Source organism: Melanotaenia boesemani, chromosome 24 (assembly GCF_017639745.1).
Source record: "Melanotaenia boesemani isolate fMelBoe1 chromosome 24, fMelBoe1.pri, whole genome shotgun sequence".
In the NCBI taxonomy this organism is placed as follows: domain Eukaryota; kingdom Metazoa; phylum Chordata; class Actinopteri; order Atheriniformes; family Melanotaeniidae; genus Melanotaenia; species Melanotaenia boesemani.
In genome coordinates, this window is record NC_055705.1 from 4,021,619 (window position 1) to 4,031,034 (window position 9,416).

Genomic DNA, 9,416 nt, shown 5'->3' on the forward strand with positions numbered 1-9,416 from the left:
CCAGCTAATGCTAATGCTAGCGGACTTGGACAATGTGGAGTAGTGTGTGTGGTTAGCTATCCCAAAATGACTGAGAAATTAGTGGATTCACTTTCAAACGTAATTCACTTAGCACCTTATGGAAATGTGTTCATGCAGTAAAATGTTTGCTGATGTCAAAGTTAAGTGTCTTCTTGGTCATTGCCAAATCAGAAATATTATATTGTAGGTGTTTGAGTGAGTATAAGGTTGTATGAGAAAACGGTGAAAGAAACCATTAAAGTGAAAATGTATTTTCTTGTTAGCTGTTAGTTAATTACATGTAAAATTTGTTATATATTATAGTGTACACTCGAAGCAGACAGTAAAATGGGTTTCAGTGCTTGTGTTTAAAACTTTGAAGAAGAGTAATTATATTAAGCTAGAAAAATGTGTTGATTGTTAAATAGACAGTTAAAAGCAATAATTAAGAACAAGTTAAAATAAGTGGCAAAATTCATTGTAAATGATATTGTGTTCAAGTGAAATTGCTGGAAATATGTTCAGTTGATGGAATGCTGGAAAGGTAAGATTGTCTTAAATGGCCAGATTATAAATGGGACTGAACATGATGGCCATCTGTCAATTTGTTGATACCTGATGTCTGTAAAAGAATAAAACTTCCGGTATGAGAGTAACGCCAGCTCAACGTGTGTATCTCCTCTATTCTTCGCCACAGCTTGACACGTTGAGACGACTAAACCTTCGTTGCCTTCTGACGGTAATGCCAGAGGGGCAACACGTACAAAGTTAACATCTTAAGATGTTTGGACCTTAAGGTTTCCATCTGATTGGTTGCGCTCTTACTATTGAATATGTTTGGGCTACGTACCTGTCAGCTGTTGTATACGCAACTGTGATTCACTGTTTGGGACAGTCTATTAATGCGGGGGAAATGTAGCAAGTCTATTGTCTGTTCCAAAGTCTGGAGCAGAAGGTGGCAAGTCGGTCGCCATGTTGGTTGCATTGTTGTTAGCAGCTGTGTATCGTCTTTGCCTGCGTTATAATCTTTGATAAAATGGGAGTCTCGTGTTGTGTGAAAGACTGCAAAAAGACGACAAAAAACTTTTAAAAAGTAGCCCACAACGTTTTTTTCAGCTTCCCACTTGTAAACAAGGCTTTGGACAGCAGGTTATGGCCTGGGTCACAGCGGTGAGAGAAGGACATCACTGTCACCACCATCTCCCTTCATGCATGTTTGCTCGACATTTTCATAAAGGCAAGTAGGAGAGTTTTTGTTGTTTTTGTTGATTTTATTGTGTAAGTAATGTTAATGAGTAAGCTTTATTTGCTGACATGTTGCGTGCCAGTGTCAATATCATCTCCCCTGCAAACTGTTGCAGTCCACTGGCTGTCCAGGCCGTGTTGAATGCTGCATTCCATGTAGTTTCACTTCGGCGGCGTACTGCTTAACAATCGAGTTTGGTGCCAGGGCAGTTCATCCAGACCTGCTGCAGTACTCCTAAAATGGCTAAAATGTTAGAAATAAAATGCTGTGATGAGGAAGAGAAACAAGGACTTCTATGTGTCTCCTTCATGCATACATACATTAATTTATGTACACTCAGCTTTCAAATGATCCAGCCAGTTATCCATTTGATGATGATGTTAAACAACAGATCTCAGCACCACCTCACCACCACAGCTGCTCAACCTGCATCACTTTGATCACAGTGGTGGAGGATTTCCTGCAGCAGCCTCTCAGCTTTTGAGATTTGCTGCCAACATGTTTGCTGTTCATCAAGCAGCAAGATGTTCCTCTGTTACATTATCAGATTGTTACGTAGAGTTAAAGACTTCTTTATTACAAAACTGAGAATTTATACAAGGAGAAAAGACTAGAACTATGGTTTGAACCGAGACTGAGAAAAGTGACTCTCCAGCTGAAATATAAAGTCTTGTCATGATAGATCAGCCAGAGTTGGTGGATGATCTTTGAAGAGCTTCATGGCGGTTTCTGTTTCTGTTGTCAGAATATGTAAGTGAGACATGTAGAACTGAGATAAATCTGGAGGAAACTTTGAGGGACTGGGTGTTCTGTCACTCTGCTGAAGAAAATTATTCAGGTGTCGAGAGACTTTTCTTCTTTCTCCCTCCCTACGAGAGGGGGTTGTAGCTACGGGTAAGACGGCATTTGCTCTGCAGGCAGAGCAGAACATTAATGTAGGTAATAACAGGGTCTGTTTCTCTTTTAGGTCAGGGGACTAGCGCGACCCAAGCTATCTGTGTGTGGATACCTTCCTGTTTTGTCTCCATGTGATTTCCTATTGGCTCCTCCGGTGCATCGGCAGGTGGAGCTTAACTTCTGAGACTGACAAATATGCTCTTGTGCCCCAGTGAGGGGTAAAGCACGGACTGATCATTATTGTGGGTGCTGCCCAGGATGTAACGTTGTTTGAGTTTTCCTTGGTTGCCCGTTTTAATTTTTATTTAAGTAATGCATCTTCTGTTGCATGTTTAACCCCTTTTTTGGTTAGAGGGCTGAATGCACCTCCGATGGAGTTGTCGCATTCATTCAATTCCTCCCACCCCACTAGACCTGCCACACATGTAAATACCAAGAGTGCTCTTTGAGATCTGATTGGATGGTTAACTGGTTGGATTAAGTGGTTAAGATTGTGAAATAAAATGGAAGCACCAATTTTAACTAGTTTTTTAATAACACCAAATATATGATTGCAGGTCAACCAGCTTAAGACTGTGCACCATTCCTGCTTCTAGGACACACATCAGTTCCACCCACAAACGCTGCACATCTGCAAGACGAAGAAGACGCATCAGCTGAGGAAAGAGACACTGCAAGCAGCAGAGATGGAGTCCACCAGGATGCAGACACTGGAGATCTACAGACCATGAAGAGAACACCTGATGGTGGAGAGGATGGTGATCAGCTGATCACAGAGGATGAGCCACATGATGACGAAGATCTATGTGTTCAGTCAGACAGTTAGAAGTTTTTTTCATACTATTTGTGCAGCAAAAATGTGCACTTTTTTTTGTACATGGCTTAAACATGAATAATAAAGTGTGTCAAAGGCGTTTTCAAGTATTTTTGACTCTTTGTTGCCTCTTAAGCACATAAATAACCAGCGTCAGTTTTGAAAATGAAAATTACATTAAATTTTAATTACATATAAAAATCTTGTGGAGATAAACACTGAATAGAAACATGATTGTTAAACAGACGAGAAGCTTGACAGTTTTACTTTTAAATATCAGTTTTTACTGAAATTCTCTGTCAGAATAAACACTAGCAGCAGATAAAACATAAAATTTCAATAAAAGAAAATACAGAATATGCACACGTGATATAATAAAAACACTGAAGTTGTGGCGTAACATCTTCAAGTAATGTAGAGAGACAATTTTACATCTTTGATGGCAATTTCAACACTGAATAAATATAATGTGCAATTGTGCTAAAAACTGCAAAATATGAGCAAATTTGTAACAAGAGGAACAATGAACAGATCCAGACGTCTTCTTTAGCTGCTGCAGGCTGTAGACCTCCATGATGACCCAGAGCTTCAGTGGAGAGTCAGTCAGGTGCTGGGAGACCTGTAGACACACACTGGTAGACAACAACCGTTTACACCAGTGTTCAGCCGTTTGCTTTATTTAGCTTCATTTAAAGGACGTTTATATTATTACAGGTTCTGTTTACAGGCTGATGCCAGACTGACGTGTTAGCTTCAGTAATTATGTTGTATGAACATGTGGTAGGATTATTAGATCATTTAAATCTTTTTCTGAGTTATGTAAAATAAATATGAAGTTGTTTCTTTTACAACATTGTAATGGACATGAATCCTTTATTCTCAGAGTTTAAATAAGTAAAGAAATCAGCCAACACAAGTAAAGTAACCCTAAGCAGCATCATAACTTCAGGAACAGCAGGTGAGCTTACCTTTGCAGTGAGACAGTGTTGTTCAGTCCTGCGGTGGAAGTGTGAACAGATCTGCATCCAGACATTCCTGAAACGTCCGTGAGCTTCCAGAGATTTGTATTTTCTGAACTGTTCATACGTGTAAACACTGATACCATAAATGAGGTAGCTTATGTCCAGCGATGAGGTTGGAGGTAGTAATGTAGCATCAGAGCTCCATTCCTTAGCTTTGAGGTCGTAAGGATCTATGTTATTGATTGTTGACAATTTGGCCAAATACCGATCCCGGGCCTCCTTGATAAGCTTGTCCCTGTACGGTATCCTTTCATGATTCTTCTTTTTATCCATATTGATGACCGAGTAAATGGTTTTAAAATGTATTAGTAACTAAAGTACAGCTCCTGGTGTTGCTTGTTTATATCCGAGATGCAAATTATACGGCCCAGGGGTGTGTGTCGACTAGTTAGGTCATGTGTTTGACAAAGACCGATAAGCTGGATGCCAACAGCTATTAAACAAAATGTGTTTGTCCTTTTGTTTTTTTGCAGTGGTTTACTGAAGATTGATTTGTTATCCAACTTTTCTTTTTGGCTCAGGTTGTTTCTGTCTGTAGGTCCTGTGCTGTGTCATTGGGTCCCATTGGTGTCTCTAGCCCAAAATGGTAACTGCAGTACCGCAGCGTCATCTAGTGGCGTTTGTCAAAAAAACATCAATTTATCATTTGCAGGGATTGTATGTAAGAATTCCCCTCAGAAACTGATGAAGTGGTAGCACCCAATTTTTTACATCTTTAGATGTTAATTTTGTTCGTCTTAACACGAACGTCAAAATAGACGTTTTGGTCCATTCAGCTTCCATAGTACTACTTTAACGCACATAAAAAGCGCCGTTTTGTTGTATTATAATTATCCCAGCCCCTTTTTTGTACAGCCAGTAAAACTGAACCGTGATCATCCAGTCAGTAAAGAATAAGAGCAGATCCTCCAGTTCATCACTGGTCTCTGCTGAAGGATTGTCTGCATTGTTCCAGTAACCATGTGGTCTGCTGGTGTGTTTACATCTCCAGTCATATGCCAGGATACAGATTCAGATATAGATTAAATTTGTTTTATATTTTCTAAAGAAATAAAAGAAAGAAAGAATTCTTTCTTCACAGATGTCGACATACATACATTATTGTCTGAAACCACACTGAGCACCAACCTATGCATTACAATGAGACACACTAAATTAATAGCATCTATATTTAATAATATAGATAATAAAGTATATATACTACTATATTTACTATAGTATATTGTACATATAGAAGAACAGCATAATAAAAGATAAGAAAAAACCTTATTAATCCCACAACAGGTAAATTTGTGTGTTACTATAAATCAACTACAGAAAAAAAGAGGGAGAAAAGCAGATTAAAAAAAAATACAAATATTAAATACAAATGCAATAGAATGAAAACTATATACCACAGTAACTGGTGTTCTATGTACAAGCATCTATGTATATCCATACATACACCACCTGCTGGTGGTGGTGGTGTTAACCACTCTTAGAGCTAATTTTAGTAATCACAGTTAGGCCCTGAAATATTTGGACCGTAAAACAATTTCCATGATTTGGGCTCTGCATGCCACCACACAGGATTTGATTTGAACCAACCAAGATGTAATTGAAGTGCAGCCTTTCAATTATAATTCAAGTAGTTGGAAAAAAAATATGCTATGAAATTTTATGGGAATTATCCTCAGTTCATGGGCTCAAAAGTTAATGGATCAGTCAACTTTACCATAAATGTTTGTTAATGTGTGAAAATCCTTTGCAAGCGACGACTGAATAAAGTCTGGAACCCATGGACATAATCAAACATTTGGTTTTCCCCACTGTGATCTGTTTCTCCACCTTTACAGCAACTGTCTTCTGTCAGTGGCTGTTTGTGGGTCTTTCTGCTTTAAGTTTTGTCTAAAGCAAGGGACCTTCATGGCCAGTAGTGTTGATATCTGATGACTGACTCATCCATTGCAGCATAATATACTTCTTTATCTTTAAAAAAATCCTTTGTTGCTTTCACAGTATGTGATTAGTTCCCGGCCTGATCCATACTTTCTTCTTCCCACCATTCTGGTACAAGTTGATTTTAGTTTAATCCAGAGGTCTGCAACCTGCGGCTCCGGAGCCACAAGTGGCTCTTTGGACCTTCCACAATGGCTCTTAATACATGGCTAAACATGCTAAAGAAATACCTAATGTTTTTAAATATAGATATAATAAATGCAGGTTTTTAGCATTTTTGTTTTTATTTTTTTCATGGAAAAATTGCATTGAATTTCCACAACATAATGACACTAAAAGTACCGTGTCATAAGGTCAGAAACTCTGGGCTGTTTTTCTTATGCATCATTTTCCACAAATATCTACAAACCATAGAAGAAAGTCTGTCTATCCTATTTTTTCAAAAGTTTTATGTTTATTTTAAAAGCTAAAAATAGAAATAAAAATGTGGTTATTTAAACAATTTCCTGTAGTAGATATTTATCAAAAGTTGTTTTTTTAAAGAGTTTTATTTACCTGGACTGAGGGAAAATTGGCTCTTTGGATTGTAAAGGTCACAGACCCCTGGTTTAATCGGTCCCAAAAACGTTTCTCCTGAACTGAGTCGGCTTCTTTAGATGGTTTTTGGTAAAGTTTATTGCCATGTACAATGGAAACTGCAATCAAACTGCCAAACTTTACACAAATTCAATGACCCAATATTTTCTATTCTTAATGTTGTCTAAAATGGTAAAACAGACACTAACTTGCAATTTTAGAGAAAACCAAACAGGTTTGAAAATTAAGAATGAAGATGCAAACAACATAAAAATCATTTCCTGGTTTTTTTCATGAACATGAGGATTAGAACAGGGTTTCCATCCCCGTGGGCCTTAGGACCCAGTGCCTGCATTCCAGTCAGGGGTCACCAACTCTGATGTCTCTGTGGGACGGCAGACTTCAACGCCAGCGCTGCATGCATGAAAAACATTTTCGTTTTGATACCATTTGTAATAAAAACTTAGTATACTTACCATTAACAAAATGGATGCTTTTAACTAATTCTGGTGTTGTACAATCTGTGTAAAGTGGCCTAACAAAAGAATGCAGCCAAACTGCTTGTGATGTCATGTTTTAGAGTTCATATTAGTCCAAAGTCAGAGTCATTAGTTGTAATGCAGCCTTCCAGACAGTGTTGGAACTGATCGTATTTAGTGGCTATGCAAGCGTAGGATGTGGAAGCAGGCGGAAGATGTCGGATGGTCTGCTTGGACCACCTCCACCCGCATGTCCTGCATGGGTATCTCCCAGCCAACCCACAATTTTATCAACTGCTTCCGTGTGTTTTCCATCACTAAACGTGAAGAAATGACAAAATTATGATTAAGACCAAAAATTCAATATTTCGATTATTAGTAAAGTTTTCCAATACACATTTCGTTCTTGTGTGTTACTGAGGTTTATAGAAACCTTTGTAGGCAGCTTTTAAAGTCATTTAGACAGTTTGAGGTAAATATTCTTACAATCATGCTCTAAATATAAAATTTGTTCTAAATAAACCTGAGCATCCTTAAGGCACATATTCTGGAAAACACACAATATATCAGTCTCCACAAATCAGCGTAGGTAGCCAGCAACAATGGGTTTTACACCAACCGAGCATCCGCCCTCATCCTCCTACACTTCTTCAGGCCTGATTATGTTTGTAGGACCATCTTTATTAAAAATAAAATGTTTAAAGTAAGACTGAATTCAAAAGTGAGATGCTTTAATTTGAGGGCTAAAGAAAATACCTGAGCACTGCATTCAGCCATTTTCTGACATGGGAAAACCACATCTACAACATCTGGCCTCGCCTCCAACCATGACAATAACAAAGACTGTTGCAGGCCGGCCTCAGCTGCTGTGTTTGCTGTGCTGTTCTCCCAAGCACCTGCAAAAAGATTTTATACATCATTTAATTATAACTAGGAGTTTAGACTGGAGCTCTGACAGACATATAAAATAAATATAGAATAATCTATTCTTATAGGGAAAAAATGACAATTACTATGTTACTTTAAAGCAGTGTTTCTCAATCCAGGTCCTCGGGACCCACTGCCCTGCATGTCTTAGTTGTGTTCTTGCTCCAACACACCTGATTCAAATTATTGAACTTCCTCATCAAGTTCTTTACAGCCTGTTAACGAGCCATTCTTTAATTCTGGTGTGTTAAAGGAGGGTTACTTATAAAACATGCAGGGCAGTGGGTCCTGAGGGCCTGGATTGAGAAACACTGCTTTAAAGTAATGACTTTAATTTTGAAATAGTCTCTATGTGATAAGCTTAACAGAAAAGAAAATGTTTACTGTGGTTTGAGCAACAAAAACAACACAGTGCATAACACTGTGGTTACATTTGTTCATTGTTGACATACAGTAGCTTACTTCCAAGACTTTTTAAGTAAAGTTTATTTGTGTAACACCTTTCCCTGACAGTCGTCTCAAAGTCCTTCACAGGGACAGTAAGACAATCAAATTCATAACTTAATAAAATACACAAAATAAAATGTATAAAATAGAAGTATAAAATGTAAAACCAATCATAAGAGCCCAAACATAACTAAAAGTTAAAAATGTCCTCAGCTGATTTTTAAAAATATTCCACAGCCTGGAAGCCACTGCTTGGAAAGATTGTCCATCGAGATCTGAAGTGGGTATGAGGGTCCACTAAAATATTCTGATTGGATGACCTCAGACTGCATCAGGATGAATAAGCTAAAGCTCAGAAGTATAACGAGGAGCCTGACCATGAAGAGCTCTGATAGGACCAAGATTTTAAAATGGATTCTAAAATCAGGTGGGAACCAGTGAAGCAGCTTTAAAGCAGTGGTTACACGAGCTCTTCTGTTTCAATCAGTCAGAAGTTTTGCTGCAACTTTGATCCTAAAATTAAACAAGTGAAGACCTGACAGAGCAAATGAAGTAATTGCTGTTGTGTATCATTTTTAATAACCATCTATCGTTCATTTAACCTCACCGCATGTTGAAGAAGACTTTGTAAAAGCCGGGCATGGTTGTTTGTTGTCAGTACAGGAAGGTCCCAAGATAAAGCCACGTGATCCACAGCTGCCTTTTGATCCTCTGTGAGAATGAAGACCTCTCTCTGATCATCTGTTGTGAGCTAATTGGAGAAAGTTGAGACCACAAACTTGAATACAGGGAGATGCATATCTCTCTTTGTGAAGCATACATGAAGTTACAGTTTAAACCCACCAGCTCTATTGTCTCTCGGACGTCAATGTCTGCCACATCTTCCGACACGATGGGTGCTGTCTCAGGGAAGCCCCCTAGCAACACATGCAGGACTTCAGGACTGATCCCTGTTAGTGGTGGACCACCATGGAGAAAAGAGGGACCTATCATCCTGCCTGCCATCTTGAACAAGTCACTCTGCACAAGCACTTTTGAGGTGGAAGGAATGAGAGGGTCAGCTTGGCCCT